This window comes from Cervus elaphus, chromosome 1 (genome assembly GCF_910594005.1).
Source record: "Cervus elaphus chromosome 1, mCerEla1.1, whole genome shotgun sequence".
NCBI classification, from domain to species: Eukaryota; Metazoa; Chordata; class Mammalia; order Artiodactyla; family Cervidae; genus Cervus; species Cervus elaphus.
Genome location: NC_057815.1, coordinates 74,258,650 through 74,279,992, shown reverse-complemented (window position 1 = coordinate 74,279,992; position 21,343 = coordinate 74,258,650). Strand labels below are relative to the sequence as shown.

The 21,343-nt window shown below is 38.7% G+C and overlaps 1 protein-coding gene across 2 annotated transcripts in view; it reads left to right on the top strand.

Moving 5' to 3' along the window:
* Positions 1-21,343, top strand: part of KCNA4 (potassium voltage-gated channel subfamily A member 4) — a 225,808-nt gene that overhangs the window by 156,788 nt on the left and 47,677 nt on the right. The window contains exon 1 of one of the 2 annotated variants that reach the window (XM_043908442.1): positions 19,271-19,307. The exons of the other annotated variant lie outside the window; for it this stretch is intronic. The gene's annotated coding sequence lies outside the window, so the exon portion shown is untranslated. Of the gene's footprint in view, positions 1-19,270; positions 19,308-21,343 lie in introns of those variants that run through there. 2 annotated transcript variants of the gene reach the window in all.

Below are 21,343 nucleotides of genomic sequence, written 5' to 3'. Positions count from 1 at the left end.
ACTGACTTGAAGGTTAGCATGAGGAATTTTATTTGGAGGGCTCTCAGGACCAATACAGAGGAAGGAAAGGGAAGAAAATAAGATTGGGCAGAAGGAAAAGTAAGGTATTGATTCAGTTTTTAAAAAAATTTCTTTTGATGTGAACCATGTTTTAAAGTTCTTATTGAATTTGTTTCCAATATTGCTTCTGTTTCATGTTTTGATTTTTTGGGCCCTGAGGCACATGGGATCTTAGTTCGCGGACCAGGATTTGAACCCACACCCCTTGCAACCACTGGACCACCATGGAAGTCCCTGATTCAATTTCAAGGAAGGCCATAGCTGACTCCCACAGAGAGCTCTGAAGTTATGATGGCCCACCAAAGTGGTCTCAAGCTGTGACAAGGAGGGCTGTACCTTTATATTCTCACATTGACCAGTGCTTGCATGCCAGATACCTCTGCTTGAGGCAACTGTCCTCAGTTGAGGGTAATTTCTGGTGAGGGCTCAGCTTGAAGGACTGACAGCTGGTAGTCTTCTGGCAGGTAGGGGCAAAAGTTCTTCAGGTCTGAAGGGAGGTTTGAGTGGATACAACAGAATCCTCTCCATTAGCTACGGCCTGCTCTTGAAAAGTCATGTGTTCTCGTCTCAAAATAGTTCTGAAATGGTATTCAAAATAAATTTCAGAGCTAGTTTACTCACTGCTTTAAAACATGTATCTAATTACCATTTTTATTGTATATTCTGATGATGATATGAAATAGATAATGAAAAATATCAATGTATTCTTTAGTGGCAATGCATTTTAATATGTGATTAACATGGTTTGGGATGTTGACTGTAGATACTGCATTGAATCTGATTGAACCTGGCTATCCATCTATATTTTAAAGACTATATATACATATGTGTGTATTTGCACACATATATTCAGATCTGTTTTGTGAGCAAGCTTGAACATGATTTTTACATGTTCATGTAAGAGCAGCATTTTTTTTCAGGTCAGTGTCAGGCACTGTAGGAAACATAAAGAATCAGAAGCATCCCAGTCCTCAGGGAACTAAGAGGAGATAAAACATCTGCACGGTGATTATTTGTAGCAGACCACTTTCAAAAAGACTTAAGAGGCCTGACATGGACATGACAGGATAGACAGAAGAGCAGCTTATTCAGGAGGAGGCTGTGTGTAGCCAGGTTCAAGTCCCAGCTCTGTTACCTCCTAGCTCTGTGACATTAGCAAAGTACTTGACTGTCTGTGCCTCACTTTCCTTATCTGTGAAAGGGGTTTAATAGTACCAGTACTACAGGGTTGTTAGGAGGGTTACCTAAGTTAACATACAGGTGTGAGTTTTGTCTATGATCCAGTGCAAGAAACATGATCCTTTTTTCTTTAAAATAATCAGATTAATGTACTCAAAACTCCTTCTTACCTGAGTCAGAATTGAAATTTAGGTTTTTGCAGTGAATCTAGAGTTGTATGAGAATCACAATATTTTGCTGTTGTTAAATCTGCAAAGAATCTCCTTTTCCCTTTTAAACTGAATGATAGTTAATTTACAACAGTGTGTTAGTTATAGATATACAGCAAAGCAATTCAGTTATATGTGTGTGTATATATGTAGTATAGTCTTTTTCAGATTCTTTTACATTATAGATTATTATAAGATAATGAACATAACCTGCTCTATACAATAAATCCTTTGGCTTATCTCTTATATGTAGTGGTATGTATCTGCTTTTCTCTGCCTGACTTACTTCAATTAGCATAATATCCACTAAGTCCATCTATTTTGTACAAATGGCAATATTTCATTCTTTTTTTATGGTGAGTGATATTCCACTGTGTATATATCTATTCACAGATTCACAGGGAAACCTGGCCATGATACAGTCCACGGGGTCATGAAGAGTCAGACACAACTTGGTGACTGAACAACAACTTCTTTATCCATTCATCTGTTAGTAGACATTTAGATTGCTTCCATATCTTGGGTGTTGTGAATAATGCTGCTATGAACATTATATACATTAACATCTTTTCAAATTAGAGTTTATGTCTTTTCCAGATAAATGCCTGGGAGTGGGGTTGCTGGATCATATGGCAACTATATTTGTAGTTTTTTTTAAAAGGAAGCTCCACATAATTTTCCATAGTGGTTGTACCAATTTACATTCCCACCCACAATGTAGGAGTGTTCCCTTTTATCCATACTCTCTCTAACAAATTGAGAATCACAATATTGAAAAATATTTGAAGAATAGCCTTCTGGTCTGCAGTGCACACTTGTCATCACTGTTACATGAACTTCCTCTGCTCCCCATCAAAGGGGAATTTGGATTTTTTTTTTCTGAGGCTAAAAACTACATACTCTAGTCTCTGACCTTCTCAGGTACACCTTGCTGTCATCTCATCTGAGACTGGCATCTTCCTGGTTGTAGACCATGGAGCAGCACATCATTCTCCATCACTTCTGAACTTTCCAGACTACTACTCCCCATTCTCCAGAAAAAGTCTCTCAAAACCTTTCTTATCTAAGGGCTAATTCATTACCTTTCCCAACCCTGGGGTATTAGGAGGTTCAAATATGCTTCTGTCAAAATGATGCTGTCCCATTCCCAGAGAAAGACCATTGGGCAGGCTGAAGGTGAACTCAAAGAAGGCAAGTGTTTTGTTGAGTGGTGGGAAGGGAGGTTCCCTGTAAAGCAATGTTTTGAAGAGTTATAACATCAAATGAAATCTTGGACTATTCAGATACAACTCAAGTGGAAGTAAGTTGGAAAATGAAGAAATTTAGAAATAGAAGAGAGGAATATTATTAGAAGAAAAGAAATAATGGAATCCTAAATATTTAGCCATCCTTTACATTATGATTGTCACATCAAATACCTTGATGAGCATCTGAAAAGCTGTATGAAAATAAAATGCTTTTGTACATTTACTTTTTTTATTGGAAGACATCCATTAATGTGTATTTTTGATTTATTAACATTGAACTCATGGCTAACAATATTACAACTCATGATGGAACAAAGCTTATTTAACACACATGTTTTCTCCATAAGATACTTCACGGCCTTCTTGGACTTGAGAACAGCAGCACTATTCTTGGGGGCCATTTGAAACAGAGAAATCACCAACAAAAAGTAGAAAAGAAATGCAAATAATATGACACCAAAAAGACTGAGAAAAAGGCACTTTATAGTAGAATAGCTGAAACAGAGAGAACTTTACCTTATTGACCTCAGCTGGAACTATGTGCATTGTGTGACTCAAATTTTTCACTGCATTGAGAAGAACCAGAGATCAAATTGCCTACATCCACTGGATCATCAAAAAACAAGAGAGTTCCAGAAAAATATACACTTCTGCTTTATTGACTATGCTAAAGCCTTTGACTGTGTGGATCACAACTAACTGTGGAAAATTCTTCAAGAGATGGGAATACCAGACCACCTGACCTGCCTTTTGAGAAATCTGTATGCAGGTCAGGAAGCAACAGTTAGAACTGGACATGGAACAACAGACTGGTTCCAAATAGGAAAAGGAGTACATAAAGGCTGTATATTGTTACCCTGCTTATTTAACTTATATGCCGAGTACACTGGGCTGGATGAAGCACAAGCTGGAATCAAGATTGCCGGGAGAAATATCAATAGCCGCAGATAGGCAGATGACACTACCCTTATGGCAGAAAGTGAAGAAGAACTAAAGAGCCTCTTGATGAAAATGAAAGAGGACAGTGAAAAAGTTGACTTAAAACTCAACCTTCAGAAAACTAAGATCATGGCATTTGGTCCCATCACTTCATGGCAAATAAATGGGGAAACAATGGAAACAGTGACAGACTTTATTTTGGGGGGCTCCAAAATCACTGCAGATGGTGGCTGTGGCCATGAAATTAAAAGATGCTTACCCCTTGGAAGAAAAGTTATGACCAACCTAGGTAGCATATTAAGAAGCAGAGACATTACTTTGCCAACAAGGATGCATCTAGTCAAGGCTATGGTTTTTCCAGTAGTCGTGTGTGGATTGTGAGAGTTGGACTATTAAAGAAAGCTGAGTGCCAAAGAATTGATGCTTTTGAATTGTGGTGTTGGAGAAGACTCTTGAGAGTCCCTTGGACTGCAAGGAGATCCAACTAGTCCATCCTAAAGGAAGTCAGTCCTGAATATTCATTGGAAAGACTGAGCCTGAAGCTGAAACTCCAATACTTTGGCCACCTGATGTGAAGAACTGACTCATTTGAAAAGACCCTGATGCTGGGAAAGATTGAAGGTTGGAGGAGAAGGGGATGACAGAGGATGAGATATTTGGATGGCATCACTGACTCAATGGACATGAGTTTGAGTAAACTCTGGGAGTTGGTGATGGATAGGGAGGCCTGGCATGCTACAGTCCTTGGGGTTGCAAAGAGTTGGACATGATTGAGTGACTGAATTGAACTGAACTGAGCATATCCATGAATGCCCACAAAAGTGATGAGCATTGATGTTGGGGTTACAAATAAATTTTAGTGAATAGGCAGATTCACAAATACAGAGTATGTGAATCATGATGATCCATTTTACTTGGAAATAAATATTTACTGGGTGCCCCCAAAGGAGCAATATAGCTGTATTTTCTAAATTCAGTTATTTGAATATTTTAAGGCACTTTAGATTGGGTTGTAATTATTCAGTCTAGAGTATTAATATTGGGAGGAATCTTAAAGATCAATCTTCTCACTTTATAGATAAAGATAAATACCAGAGAGAAAAGGCAACTTTCCTAAAGTTGCATTGTAAATCACATAGTGTCAAAATAGGACTAAAATCTATTATCCCTGATCCTAAGCCCTTTTCTTTTTTTTAATACTCTACTCCATACAATGTAGCATGTGTTTTTCAAAATGAATGTTAAAACTGAGATTATATCAATTATTTGATACAATTCCTGATTTGACTTCATCCCCCCCTCCCCCCCCAAAAAGTGAGTTTGGCTTAGCAAAAGCAGTAAGCATTGATAGTCAGTCTTGATGATCTGTATTATCATTGGCAGATATTCTCTAATTTTTTAAAAATTAATTTACTTATTTTTGGCTGCCCTGGGTCTTCACTGCAGCACGGCAGCTTTTCCTAGGTCAGCAGGGAGCTCCTCTCTGTTTTTAGTGTGCAGGTTTCTTGCGGTCATGGCTTCTTTTTTTGCAGAGCACAGGCTCTGTTGCATGGGCTCAGTAGCTGTGGCACATGGACTTAGTTGCCCTGGGGCATGTGGAATCTTCCCAGACTAGAGATCAAACCTGTGTCCCCTGCACTGGCAGGCAGATTCTTAAACACTAGATCATCCAGGAAGTCCTAATGTTTAAGTTTAACCATATCATGTATTACACCCATGGAGATGCATTCTCTTTACATAGAAACAAACCAGTTTTAGTCTTCAGCATATACTGTGAGTAAAGTCAACTAGGAAGGATCTTAAATGTTGGTTAAAATGATAAAACAAAACTTAAGAAAAATTTTATTGTATATACAGTATCAAAAATTAAATTTATTTTCAACATTTTTATACTGTATACTCATAAAGCCTTAAGTAAGTAAGTGTTAGTCGCTCAGTCGTGCCCGATTCTTTGTGACCCTGTGGACTGCAGCCCACCAGGCTCCTCTGTCCATGAGATTTTCCAGGCAAGGATACTGGTGTGGGTTTCCGTTTCTGTCTCCAGGGGATCTTCCCAACCCAGGGTTCCAACCCGGGTCTCCTGCACTGCAGGTGGATTCTTTACTGGCTGAGCCAAAAGGGAAATTATAAAGCCTTAAACATTCAAATAACTCACCTTCTAAAAGACTATGAATACATCACTCTTTTAGGGAACTAATGACCCAAGAAGCATTTATTGTCTGTTTTGGAATTGGGAATAATTTAAATGTTGAGAGGCTGATTATAACATAGATGATATATAGATAAATTGATAGATAAGCAGATAGAAATAATGATATCTGAAACAAAAATATATTTAATTACTTTTATAACATATTCTACTGGAATGCTTAGGTACTCAAGACATTTTTGCTTCTGAATTAGTGATTTTCATTTTGTTCTCAATTTGCTATAGTAACAAGAGATCAAAATTTAATATTCCATTGAGTTGAAGTTACTAATTACTTCAGGAAGTCAGAGGGAAGGGGTTCTGTCAAGGAATTGGTTTGTGAAGCCTGAACTATATTCTGAAGTCATAAATATCTTTTCTTTAATGTTCTTAAAATTTGACAACAAATTTAAATATGTCCTATAGCTTTTTCTGGAGGTTCCCAGGTGGTTCAGTGGTAAAAGAATCTGCCTGCAGTGCAGTAGACACAAGAGATGCAAGTTCAGTCCCTAGGTTGATAAGGTCCCCTTGAAGGAGGAAATGGCAACCCATTTCAGTATTCTTGCCTAAAGAATCCCATGGACTGAGGAGCCTGGTAGGTATAGTCCATAGGATTGCAAAGAGTCAGATATGACTGAGTACAGAGCACATAGCTTTTTCTAATGGTTTGGCATGGGTCATTAACTATCCCAGGACTCTTAAGTATTTCCTGTGCTAGGAAATCAAGGATGGAACTGACAGATTGCTGGACCAAGAATCAAAGAGGCCGGGGTCAAGAGACCACTGACTTACTAAGGAAATTTTATTTGAGAAATGGGAGTCAATAGGTGATAGAATAATTATCCCTTAATGCTATTAGTAAATTTTAATGTTAATGATTTTTTAAAAGGACTGTATTCCCTTAATCAAGGAGATAAAAGACCTATATATTGAAAACTGCAATACATTAGTGAAAAAAATTGAAATATACACAAATGGAAAGATACTCCTTGCTCATGGACTGGAAGAATCAATACTGTTAAAATGTCAGTACTACTCAACACAATATACAGGATGAATGCAATCTCTATCAAAATTCCAATGACATTTTTAAAATAAGATAAAACAAATAATCCTAAGATTTGTATAGAACTAAAAATCCTGAATGGTCAAGGCAATCTTTAGAAAGGAGGTACGATGCTTCCTGATTTCAAACTATTGGTTTGGCCAAAAAGTTGGTTTTTTCCATAACATCTTACAGAAGAATCCAAAAGAACTTTTTGGCCAATCTGATATATTTCAAAGCTATAGTAATGGAAACAATATGATATTGGAATAAAACCAGACACATAGATCAATGAAACAAAACAGAGAGCCCAGAAATAAATCCATGCACATGGGTCAACTAATTTGCAGCAAAGGAGCCAAGACAATACAATGGGGGAAAGGACAGTTTCTTGAATAAATGTTGTTGGAAAAACTGGACAACCACATGCAAAAGAATGAAACTGCACTCTAAACATGGGGAGATATAAGTCAAAGGACACAAATTTTCAGTTATAATCTAATGTATAATATGGGGTGACTATAGGTATTAATATCATATTGTATACTTGAAATTGGCTAAGAAAGTAGATCTTAAGTTGTTGTTCAGTTGCTTAAGTCATGTCCGACTCTTTGTGACCCCATGGATTTCAGCACGCCAAGCTTCCCTGTCTTTCACGATCTCCTGGAGTTTGCTCAAACTCATGCCCATTGTGTCAATGATGCCATCCAACTGTCTTGTTCTCTGTCACCCACTTCTCCTCTTGCCCTCAGTCTTTCCCAGCATCACAGTCTTTTCCAATGAGTCACTTTGCACATCAGGTGGCCAAAGTATTGGAGCTTCAGCTTGAGCATCAGTCCTTCCAATGAATATTCAGGGTTGATTTCCTTAGATGTTATCACCAAAAGATCTTAAGTGTTCTCACCAAAAAAAAAGTAGCTATACGAGGTGATGGATGTTTTAATTAACTCAATTGTGGGAATCATTTCAAAATATTTATGTATATCAAATCATCCCATTGTATACTTTAAATATATTACACTTTTATTTGTTAATTATACCTCAAGGAAGCTAAAGGAAAAAAAGCCATCACATGTGGTGTTAAGAGAGTTGACAATGGACTCAGGCTGTCTAGGTTGAAATTCTGACCCTAGCACATTTTGTCTGTATGGCCTTAAGCAAGTTTCCTCAACTCCTTTATCCCTGCTTGGTCATCTGTAATGGGGCTAATAAAAGTACTAACCACATAGAATTGTGATGTGGGTTAAGTGAGCTTGTATGATAAATATTTAGAACAGTGCTTGGCACATATTAGATGTTCAGTAAATATGAATTGGTATTATATTTGTAGGACTTGAAATCTCCCCATATCTCATTTTAATACCTATAAAGTAGGAACATTAGTACATTTTCTTTCTTTTTAGAATTATAATACATCTCCAAGTTGAGTGGAGAATGTTTTAAACTGTAAGTGCTATGGATCAACAAAGGGTAACCGTTGTTCCACTTTTAAAAAGGAGAAGATAATTACTATGTGGTCTTTTTTCAGGAGCATTAGTCAACAAACTTTTTTTTTGCACCCACGGAGTTGCAAGCTACTGTGTGATGATTCAGATAATGTAGAAAGCTCAATTATGGACTGAAGTAGAATGTTTTTCTCATGTCAGAATTTTTGTAACTGCAGTATCAGGGCAAGAGAATGCCAGTTTTCATGTGGAAAAGAAACCCTTTCCTCAGAAACACACAGTATTTTACAAAGAGTAAATAAGGAAGGAATCTATTTTTAAACTGCCTCTCCTCTTAAGAAAAACAAAGTCAAATATTCTTCTTTGCATATTATGTCTATGTCTTCGTTTTGCTTCATTAGAAGTACAAAGGTATTCCAGACACCTAGCAGGTCAGCCTCCCCCAGGTGCATTTCTGTTTTTGTTCCCTTGTTGGAAACAACAAAACTCACAGTTTATTTTAGATTAGCATTTGTTTCCCTGTCACCACTGGGCATTAACTGAGCCTTCCCATTGTCAAACCCCCTACCTAATGGTGCTGATAGAGACTGGCCCAAAGGAAAAGTCAATTTAAGTGTATGAAATAAATATCTGTTAGTGAAAGATAGTGACTAATCAGATCCTGTCATTAGGAAGACTCATTTAATTAGAGGAGAAGAATATCATGGACTCACTCTGAGGATCATAAAATCTTCTCCAGGAGCAACTCCACCCCAAGCATCTCAACGTTAAAATCAAATGGAAAAGGATGCTTACTTTTTTTTTCTAGTTGAGCACAACTGAACTTTGAGCCTGTTTAATGAAATTTCCTGAGAAGTTATGCCATCCTCAGGTGAACATTAGGAAATATATGCATATTAGGATATATATTGAGAAAAATGAAAAAAGAATTGGAGAAGCACTGTGATATCCTGAACACAGACTGTATCCAGCCTATTGGTGAATGAAGGTGAAACAGGAAATGTCCCCATCTGCCTGAGCGAATGTGAAACGCAGAAGCGTTGAGAACCAAGCTGCCTGCCACATGTCTGTTGTGGGTCCAGACCTCCTGGCTGAGATGAAGGGGAGACCTCCAAGGGTACACTGGGCATTAGCGTTCAGTGACGCCAATGAGAACAGAGCCATGGCCCAAGTCAGCAAGCATGGGGATGGGAGACTGAAAATTTTTCTCAAGTGAAATTAATGCCTCTATCCATTAAAATAGACAATGTACCTAACAGCTATGAATTGCAGCAGAATTATGGACTACTCATTTTTGGATGATAAGTAATTCCCCTAGGAAATTAGACAACCCCCAAGAGAAAGGGGGAATTGGAAAAACCTGAAATTTGACCACCAAGAAGGAAATAAGCTACCATTGGACATGTTTAAGTGCTGTTTAATGGGGTTGATGGAGTTTGCGCCTCCTACACACAAGAGGCAAAAATAATTATATTTATACATCTGTTCAGTTCGGTTCAGTCACTCAGTCATGTCCAACTCTTTGCGACCCAATGGACTGCCCGGCACCACGCCTCCCTATCCATCACCAACTCCCGGAGTTTACTCAAATTCATGTCCATTGAATCGGTGATGCCATCCAACCATCTCATCCTCTGTCATCCCCTTCTCCTCCTGCCTTCAATCTTTCCCAGCATCAGGGTCTTTTCAAATGAGTCAGTTCTTCGCATCAGATGGCCAAAGTATTGGGTTTCAGCTTCAACATCAGTCCTTCCAATGGATATTCAGGACCGATTTCCTTTAGGATGGACTGGTTGGATCTCTTTGCAGTCCAAGGGACTCTCAAGAGTCTTCTCCAACACCACAGTTCAAAAGCATCAATTCTTTGGTGCTCAGCTTTCTTCACAGTCCAACTCTCACATCCATGCATGACTACTGGAAAAACCATAGCCTTGAGTAGATGGACATTTGTGGGCAAAGTAATGTCTCTGCTTTTTAATATTCCATCTAGGTTAGTCATAACTTTCCTTCCAAGGAGTGAGCATCTTTTAATTTCATGGCTTCAGTCACCATCTGCAGTGACTTTAGAGCCCTCAAAAATAAAGTCAGCCACCGTTTCCCCTGTTTCCCCATCTATTTGCCATGAAGTGATGGGACCAAATGCCATGATCTTAGTTTTCTGAATGTTGAGCTTTAAGTCAACTTTTTCACTCCCCTCTTTCACTCTCATCAAAAGGCTCTTTAGTTCCTCTTCACTTTCTGCCATAAGGGTAGTGTCATCTGCATATCTGCGGCTATTGATATTTCTCCTGGCAATCTTGATTCCAGCTTGTGCTTCATCCAGCCCAGCATTTCTCCTGATGTACTCTGCATATAAGTTAAATAGGCATGATGACAACATACAGCCTTGATGTACTCCTTTTCCTATTTGGAACCAGTCTGTTGGTCCATGTCCAGCTCTAACTGTAGCTTCCTGACCTGCATACAGGTTTCTCAAGAGGCAGGTCAGGTGGTCTGGGATTCCCATCTCTTTCAGAATTTTCCTGTTTGTGGTGAGCCACACAGTCAAAGGCTTTGGCATCATCAATAAAGCAGATATAGATGTTTTTCTGGAACTCTCTTGCTTTTTCAATAATCCAATGGATGTTGGCAATTTGATCTCTGGTTCCTCTGTCTTTTCTAAATCCAGCTTGAAGATCTGGAAGTTCACAGTTCATGTACTGTTGAAGCCTGGCTTGGAGAATTTTGAGGATTACTTTGCTAGTGTGTGAGATGAGTGCAATTGTGTGGTAGTTTGAGCATTCTTTGGCTTTGCCTTTCTCTGGGATTGAAACGAAAACTTATGTTTTCCAGTCCTGTGGCCACTGCTGAGTTTTCCAAATTTGCTGGCATATTGGGTGCAGGTCTTTCACAGCATCATCTTTCAGGATTTGAAATAGCTCAGTGGAATTCCATTACCTCCACTAGCTTTGTTTGTTGTGATGCTTCCTAAGACCCACTTGACTTTGCATTCCAGGATGCCTGGCTCTAGGTGAGTGATTACACCATCGTGATTATCTGTGTCATGAAGATCTTTTTTGTATAGTTCTTCTGTGTATTCTTGCCACTTCTTCTTAATATCTTCTCCTTCTGTCAGGTCCATACCATTTCTGTCCTTTATTGGGCCCATCTTTGCATGAAATGTTCCCTTGGTATCTTTAATTTTTTTGAAGAGATTTCTAGTCTTTTCCATTCTATTGTTTTCCTCTATTTCTTTGCACTGATCACCAAGGAAGGCTTTCTTATCGCTCCTTGCTATTCTTTGGAACTCTGCATTCAGATGTGTATGTCTTTCCTTTTCTCCTTTGCCTTTCACTTCTTTTCTTTTCACAGCTATTTGTAAGGCCTCCTTAGACAGCCATTTTGATTTTTTGCATTTCTTTTTCTTGGGCATGGTCTTGATCCCTGTCTCCTGTACAGTGTCATGAACCTCCATCCATAGTTCATCAGGCACTCTGCCCCTCAGATCTAACCACTTGAATCTATTTGTCACTTCCACTGTATAATCGTAAGGAATTTGATTTAGGTCATATCTGAATGGTCTAGTGGTTTTCCCTACTTTCTTCAATTTCAGTCTGAATTTTGCAGTAAGGAGTTCATGATCTAAGTCACAGTCAGTCCCTGGTCTTGTTTTTGCTGACTGTATACAGCTTCTCCATCTTTGGCTGCAAAGAATATAATCAATCTGATCAGTATTGACCATCAGGTGATGTCCATGTGTAGAGTCTTCTCTTGTGTTCTTGTTGTACATCTGAGTTGGGTCCTATAGACTCCATCATAGAGGATGAAAACAAAGGAGTGTCCAACCTAACGTGGGGAGGACCAAGGTAGAGAGAAAGGAATTCTGGAATTAATACACCGAAGGTTATCACTGTCAAAAGCCTGACTTTCGCTCAGATCTCCTCTTTACTTTGGAGAGGACTTGGAAAACAGTTACTGGGGGTAGTTAGTTCAGGAAGCTTTGTTTATAGGTTTGCAAGGTTTGGACCTGACTGCCCATTTTCATGGTTTCCATCCAATTCTATGCATTGACTGTACTTTTCATGTTTAAGACATGTAGTCAAATAGCATAACTTTATTTCAAAATCTGCATGCTACAAGTAGTTGGATAGAGATCCTCTCTGACTGAGAATGGTACTTCAAAGTTTTTAAAGCATTGAACTTCTTTGATTTTTTTTTTTTTTTTTTTTTTGCTTTTTTCTTTTTAGTTACCCCATGGCTAGCTTCCAAGGCAACAACTGAAATGAAACCAATATAGTTCCCAGAAATGAGGTCTGCTATATTTTCCCTGGCAAGCCAGGGTTACATTGTGTGAAATCAAATGTTGGAATGCATCTTAAGATTGATTGACTCAGACCATTGCTTGTTTTATACATTACAATATACATCAACTGATAAATCTAACTTTTCTGTGTCTGGAGCCAACTACTAAGCTTAAGAAAAAAAAGTAAGAAGCATTAAGAAATAGAATAAGAATAGTAATGTAACAAGCTCAATTTCTATTATGATTTGACAATCTAGACATTAAAGAGAAGTCCTAATTTTAAAATACAGAAAGAGTAGGTAAACCAGTGCTGTCAAGTATCAGGAGAAAGTTGAAAGACCAGAAGATTATAGTAAATGGAGCCTAGCATGGGAGGCCAGAACAGGTTTCTATGTATTAATTAATTAGACAAATACTGGTTGAATATTTACCTTGTATCATACACCGTGCTTCCCTTGTGGTTCAGCTGGTAAAGAATATGCCTGCAATGCAGGACACCTGGGTTCGATCCCTGGGTTGGGAAGATCCCCTGAAGAAGGAAACACCTACCCACTTCAGTATTCCGGCCTGGAGAATTCCATGGACTGTATAGCCCATGGGGTCACAAAGAGACACAACTGAGTGAGTTTCACTTTCGTACACTGTGCTAGGCACTGGGAGATAAAAAGTGCTGCTCTCATGGTGAGAAGAAGAGACAAGAAAGTGATATACACATATCAAATGGTACCCTGTTTATAACTGGTAGTGGCTGGGTTTTTGTTGTTGTTTAGTCACTAAGTCATGTCTGACTCTTGTGACCCCACAGACTATAGACCAGCAGGCTCCTCTATCCAGGGGATTTCCCACGCCAGAATACTGGAGTGGGTTGCCATTTCCTTCTCCAGGAGATCTTCCCAATGCAGGGACTGAACCCATGTCTTCTGCATTGCAGGCGGATTCTTTACAGCTGAGCCACTGGGGAAGGTGTTTGGGTAAAGTGCCTTTTTAATAGGTACTTTCTGCAATGTCCGCTTGTCCCAGAGAAAATCACATATACTTGCCAGTCCAGTGGCAGGGGAAGAGGCTGTTCTAGTGCCACTCCTACTCTCTGTTCTGCCCTCTTGTGCAGTCCTGTTTGCCCTCGTGTCCAAATTGGGCAGAGAGCAGAACAGTCATCCCACTGTATCTAATTGGGAGGAAGATGCCTTTCTCCCGCTCTAGCAGGTTTGCCCAATCTCTTAGTTTTATTAGAGCCCTGCTTCCTCCCACCCTATGCCCTGCGTGCGCACGCGCATGCACACACACACACACACACACACACACACACAATTGTTTTGGGCATAGGAGTATACACCTGTCACCTCTCTCATGGGAAGTTAAGGAGAAAGCCTCAGCACTTAACTTTAGATGGATTTCTTGCAGTCTCACACCCCTGCAATTCTTGTAGTCGGTTCTTATACAAGTTGGGAGACACCAGGTGGCCTGGGGCTTCAGGAGGCCTCAGATGGACCATTGTGGGTATCCGATCCAGTTAGACTGCTTCCTAATAAAATTTGAAGGGGATATCTTGCCTGCTCTTGCTTTGCATCACTTGACAGGGATTCTTATAATCTATTTTCAGAAATTTATGTTCTGGTAATTCATTTAGGAACAACTAAGTCCCACTTACTATCCTACTGCAAATTATCTATGAAAAGAAGAGGGTTGTCTACTTTAAAAACTTTTCTCATGGAGTAAAATTAAATGATAGGTGACAGGCACTTAGGGAAACTCACTGAAAACATAGGCAATAATACCAAAAGAGCCTCATAGTAGCTGCTAATAGCAGCTTCTTCTGAATTCGGTTGAGGGTGCTGAACTGTGGGATTGCAATCGCCCTTTTGAACTGACTGCAATACATGTGGATTGTATTAAATTTGGTTTTCACAAACCCTTCCAAGATGAATCTTCAAGCCAGGGACCTGATTGTGATAAGGGTAAAAATAATAATTGAAAATAATGCAATTTAAACATTTAAAAAAAACACAAAAAATACAAAAAAAGCAAAAAAGAAAGTAAAACCAAAAAGAAATTAAAACTGAATTTAAACATTAAAACAAAAAAATGAAAGTAAGAATAATGTGTAACCAACATGTAAACAATGATAACATATCTTGAATTTAAATGTTTTAGCATTTTACCAAATACTATTATACCTATGTAATTTGATTTTAATGAAAACCCTACTGTGATGGAGAGAATACACTGGCTTTGTAGAGGCGAGATGATTCCTCTCGCTTGAGGTTATGTGCCTTACACAGAATCACCTGAGAGAGGGATCTGGAATGCAGGACATCTAACTTCCTCTCTCCTCACAGCCAGCGATCAGTTTCAGTTCTACAATGCTCAGCAACATCTTATCATGTGGGGATGAGGGTTAAAATTTAGGATTATGGCAGAAATTGAGTAAGGCCAAAATGACATTGAAAAATCCTCTATTGTTACCAGCAGAATCTGGCTTCTTTGATTTTTAAAAACCAAAAACTAACTTTAAAATATATTGTTTTTTCCTACATCCAATTCCAGTAAATTAAATGCATAAATGATGTGATTCTATTGAATTTCTGTAATAATATTTGGAACAAAAGCCATTATCATTTATTTTGCAGAGAATATATTGTCTAAGTCTCTATAAACATCTCTAATTTCTCCTCTAGGGTTGTTATTCTCTGCTTAAACAGAACATCCATTGCTCTTAGGACTTCAGAAAAATTCTAAGGATTCTAAGATTCAGTGCTTGTGGTCATCAGGCAAGCCCACTATTTTAAAGTTTATTTTAAAGAATAAACTTAAGACAATAGAGATTGTCTTAAGTTTGTTGCTAAGTGATTTTAGACAGCACAGTTGTCTCTTCCCATAGGTATTTGGACTTTAGCTAACCTGTGTACTCTCTGGGAGCTTTCCCAGATCTTTGAACATATATAGTAAAAGCAGATCATTCACATATTGATTCATTATTACTATAGATTTAATTGTGGGAGATCTGATGTCTTATGAGTAAGGCAGCCAGGGACATCAGTTACAAATGAAAGAAGACACCCAAATCCTGCTTTGCTATCAAGTGATTATAAGAGACAGGAGTTCAAGGATTTTATTTTTTGATTCCTCTGTTTTTACTAATATTCTAATATTTTCCCCATTTTGAATCCTAAGCTATACCATGGTAACTGGAAACTTTCAGCTCTAAGAGACATTGTAACAGATGACTAAGGCCTTAAAATAAAACATATTTCTGAAAAACCCATGGCTATTTCTAAAGCAATCATCAATAAAATTGAAGAAATGCACAACCAGAAGAAAAAATAAAATTGATTACAAACTTTAATTTTTGAGCTTAATTTTTTAAATGTTTCAAATTGAATGATGTGACAGGTTAGGATAGGTTTGCAAAAGGCCTTGGATAAAAAATACCTAGATTCTACCACTTACTGGCAGAAGGATTTTGGGAATTTACTTACACTTTCTAAACTTTTGCTTCTGTCTCTTCCTCTTCTTTCTTTCCATCCCCTTTTAAAGAAATGGGATGAATGACCTAGCAATAAATACGATTGTTTTTCTCTTTGGTTATCCCCTTGCCCCTTTTTTAAGGTAGTAACTATGCTTTGTAATTTCTTATCTTTGGAATACTTGTAATGTATTGTGTGGAAAGAAGATGATGGGGACGTGCTCTTTGTGTTCTGTTAAACTTTATTTTTTATCATCTTAAGTGCATGAGGGATGATACCAGTGTCCTGGAAGGCAGAGAGTTGGGAGCAGGTGTGTGAGTCAGAAGTTAGTTGAGCAGGGAGGGGAGCTACTGAGAAACTGGGAGGACAGAGAACTTTATGCCGCCAGAGAAGAGAAGGCATCCATTCTCAGGGATTTCATTCCCTTTGAGAAGATGGCAAGATTGCAGAGGGAAATGACTGCCATCTCCTAGGCCTCCCAACCTTGCATAAGTGTCACATGCTTCAGGTCTCACAGGAAAGCGACAGAGCCACCTATCCTGAAGTGACCATGTGGTCTGGGATAATTGTGGGTGTCTGGGAGGGCACCGGTGTGGATGGGTGACTGAAGATCACTGAGCCTTCCCAAAATCTTAGTGAATCCTAGTGATTTGCACAACTTTGAATTAATGGATGGGGAATATTCCAGCAATAACTGGTTAGATTAGCCTTCAACCCAGTGAACGGGGGACCAAAGTCCACATTAGGTTGACTGAAAACAAATGTAAATGTGATATTTCTTGCACTCCTGACATGAGCTGAGAATCTAACACATAGCTCGATACTCATTCACTTTTCTTCCTCCTTCCCTTCCCTTTCCTTCCTCCCTGCCTTCATTCATTCCATCATTGTATCCTGCTTCAGTCAATTTGAATCATAATTATTGCTGACTTTCTGGACTGATTAGCTCAATGGCTTGAGTGCTGGTATTAATGGAGTAGTGGTCGTAGTTTTATTCATTCATTGTCCAGAAAACTTTGAACAGGAGGAAAAAAAAAAAGAGACTACCAACAACCTAACCCTAACCAACCCTGTTATTCTCCATCAGGCACAAACTCCTCTAATAGGAGTTAATTGGTCAAAGGGAATTTTAGAAGATAATTTGGTGCATAACCATAACTAAAAGTTCAGTTCATAACTAAAAGAAGTATGTCCCTATGAACATGAGTTAGCCCTACTAGTAACACATGTCCCTGTAGAGAGCAGATCTTAACATTGTACTGGAGGCAAAACATGGATTTTAAGTTTCAGACATGACTTCTTAATGTAAGTAGAAACAGTACTTCTCCCTTAATAGTCATAATGTTAACTAAAATAGAATTAACTGTTGTGGATCACGGGAGCCAAAATTTTTATCCCCGAAAACGTTGGTACCTCATCATCACTCCTTTCTGCTGACAGAATCCTCTTTCTCTTGGAAAATCCATTTTCACATATTTTGGTGCTGAAGGCTGACCACAGAGTTGATCACGAGACTCAACTAATCAATACAGTGTATCTGTTCACTATAGTGACTGGTTTCAGGGTGACCTTGAGACCCAAGTGGCGGTAGTGGTAAAGAACCCACCTGTCAGTGCAGGAGACATAGAGCTGGGGATTTGATCCCTGGGTCAGGAAGATCTCCTAGAGGAGGGCATGGCAGTCCACTCCAGTATTCTTGCCTGGAGACTCCCATGAACAAAGGAGCCTGGAGAGCTACAGTCCATGGGGTCACAAAGAGTCAATACAACTGAGCGACTTTCATTTTCACTTTCAAGACCCAGGACGTTGATTGGAACATTCAAGAAAGAACTTTTCAGTGACATCTTTCATCTAAAGGTCATGTAAACCTTGAATTGACAGTTGTCATTTTGCCACCAAATGAGGAAAATTTATCTAAAAATGAAGACATTTTAGTCTTTGGATCCAACTTAGCTTAAGCTTTATAATCTCCTGGACTTCTTAGTTATATTCATTAATATAAATATTCTCTTCCCCCTTTTCCCCTTAAATTCTTTGGAGATGGACTTCTGTCATGTGTTTTCAAAAGTGCCTGATTAATACAGAAATCACAAGTCAGAGAACAACTGTAGTCTATAAGGGAAAACACAGGCTTCCTTGAAAGCAGTTAAAACTATTTATAGCAAAAGGGGTGGTCATGGTAACAGCATATTTTTAATAATATAAATGTTAACTCTATCTCTCAGTAGCATGTGTAATATTTTTGCTTATAAAAACTTCCAGTTAGGGATCATTCTGTAAGAATAGAATGGAGTTTGCTCCTTTGCAAGTTTTGTAATTCCTAAAACAGGAATTATTTCTATGAAGAATGCTACTGTGAACCCATAATGGCTTTTATGGAAGTTAATAACTATGAATCAATTTACAGTTTTAACCAGAAAATTTTTTGCCTATGAAAGAGGATACATTAAGTAATAGCACAGGAAGCCTAGATAATACAAAGTTATATTTTCTGCCTTAAAAATGTTGCCAGTGCTCTGGATTCTTTCACTTGAAAGAGATGATGCTTGGTTCATTTACTGGCCTTATTGGGTGAGTGATTGCATGAAATCATCATTTGCAGATAGATCACCAAAACTTATTTCTTGCTGCTGGGTAACAGAAGAGGTGACATATTCGATTTGAAGGCAGAATTTTGACAGGACCTTCTTCTTGAAAGAGCTAGGAAACTAACAGATTTACCCTGTCCTCTTTTTGGTTTAGGCTTCCCAGGTGACTCAGACAGTGAAGAATCTGCTTGCAATTCAGGATACACAGGTTCCCTGAGTTGGGAAGATCCCCTTGAAAAGGAAATGGCAACAGGCTTCAGTATTCTTGCCTGGAGAATTCTGTGGGCAGAGGAGCCTGGTGGGCTACAGTCCATGGGGGTCAGAGAGGGGTTGGACACAACTGATCATGTAACTCTTTTTCTTTTAAACAAGGAAGATATTCCACTTGCCTAGTGGAAAATGAAAATTATTTTTTAAACTGTTTTTTTTTTTTGCTTTTTGCTTTTCTATTTGCTTTTCCATTTCAGACAAAATCTAGGTCAAGCTAGCTTAAGCAGAAAAGGAGAACTCATCAGAAGATTTATGGACATCATCAGAAGAATGGACAACCAAACTGCAAGAAAGTCAGGGAATCTGTTGGACCCCAGAGAGAGCACAGAGAAGGCAATGGCACCCCACGCCAGTACTCTTGCCTGGAGAATCCCATAGACGGAGGAGCCTGGTAGGCTGCAGTCCATGGGGTCACTAAGAGTTGGACACGACTGAATGACTTCACTTTCACTTTTCACTTTCTTGCATTGGAAAAGGCAATGGCAACCCACTCCAGTACTCTTGCCTGGAGATCATGGAGCCTGGTGGGCTGCCATCTGTGGGGGTCGCACAGAGTTGGACACGACTGAAGTGACTTAGCAGCAGTAGCCAGAAAGAGCTGAGCCAAAGATTACAATTTGAATTTTATCAAATGCTTCTACAAGAATTTATTTTTATATTTTATTCTTGTATACTTTATATAAGAATTTATTATACTTGTGTCTTTTTTCTTGTCATCTATATGACTTCTATTAATATATTATTGGTTAGAGTAGGATAACTTCTGTATGAAATAGAATCAAAGAATATAATAGTTCAAATGAAAGTTTTTTTGTGGATAGAACTAGAGGGATGGATAAATTAAGGCAGTCCTCTTCCACATACTCATTGAGAGACTCAGATTGACAAATACTTTACCATCATCAAAATATAGCTTCCTAGGTTCTAGAATTGTTCCTAGTCCAACTACCCAACTGGGAAGGAATGAGAGCATGGAGCAGTGATTTATAAGAGGTACCTGGAACTGGCACAAAGCACTTTTGTTCATATTCCATTGGTTAACATTCCATCATGTCAGTTCAGTTCAGGTCACTTCAGTCACTCAGATGTGTCTGACTCCCTGCAACCCCATGGACTGCAGCACGCCAGGCTTCCCTGTGCATCACCAACTCCCAGAGCTTGCTCAAACTCATGTCCAACGAGTCAGTAATGCCATCCAACCATCTCATCCTCTGTCATCCCCTTCTCCTCCTGCCTTCAATCTTTCCCAGCATCAGGGTCTTTTCAAATGAGTCAGTTCTTCACATCACGTGGCCAAAGTATTGGAGTTTCAGCTTCAGCATCAGTCCTTCCAATGAATATTCAGGACTGATTTCCTTTAGGATGGACTGGTTGGATCTCCTTGCAGTCCAAGGGACTCTCAAGAGTCTTCTCCAACACCACAGTTCAAAAGCATCAATTCTTTGGCACTCAGCTTTCTTTATAGTCCATCTCTCACATCCATGCATGACTACTGGAAAAACCATAGCCTTGACTAGACGGACATTTGTTGGCAAAGTAATGTCTCTGCTTTTTAATATGCTGTCTAGGTTGGTCATAGCTTTTCTTCCAAGGAGCAAGTATCTTTAAATTTCATGGCTGCAGTCACCATCTGCAGTGATTTTGGAGCCCCAAAAAATAAAGTCTGTCACTGTTTCCATTGTTTCCCCATCTATTTGCCATGAAGTGAATGGACCGGATGCCATGATCTTAGTTTTCTGAATGTTGAGTTTTAAGCCAACTTTTTCACTCTCCATCATATGGCAACACCTAATTGCAAGGATGGTTGGGAAATATAGTCCCAGTTTAGGCAGCTAATTTATATCAATAAATATAAACCATGATTGAATGAGAAATTTTAGTGGATAGCTGGTCATCTCTGTCATAGTGTCTTAATATAGGGTTATCTTTGACTTTTTGGAATTAACCACACTGGTAATAAAGTGTTATTCTTTTAAGAATATATATACATATATATGAAAATTGACATTTCTTTTAATAAGTGAGCAGCATTATAGTTTTGTTTTTCTGTGCTAAATAGGTTATTTTCATTAGTGTGCTTTTGATTTTATATTAAGTATTTTGGGGAACACAGGGAAAGTGTGAGATTATTTAAGTTTTATAAAGATTCATTCATAAAATATCTTGCCTAAGTGCTTAAGAGAAATTTTTCCAGTTTTGAGATATAATTGACATAAAGCATGTCAATTGTAAGGTGTACAACATAATGATTTGATAAATGTAAATTTACAAAATAAATTTGTAAAATGGTTATAGCAATACGCTGAGTTAACATCTGCTGCTGCTGCTAAGTCGCTTCAGTCGTGTCCAACTCTGTGCGACCCCATAGACAGCAGCCCACCAGGCTCCCCCGTCCCTGGGATTCTCCAGGCAAGAACACTGGAGTGG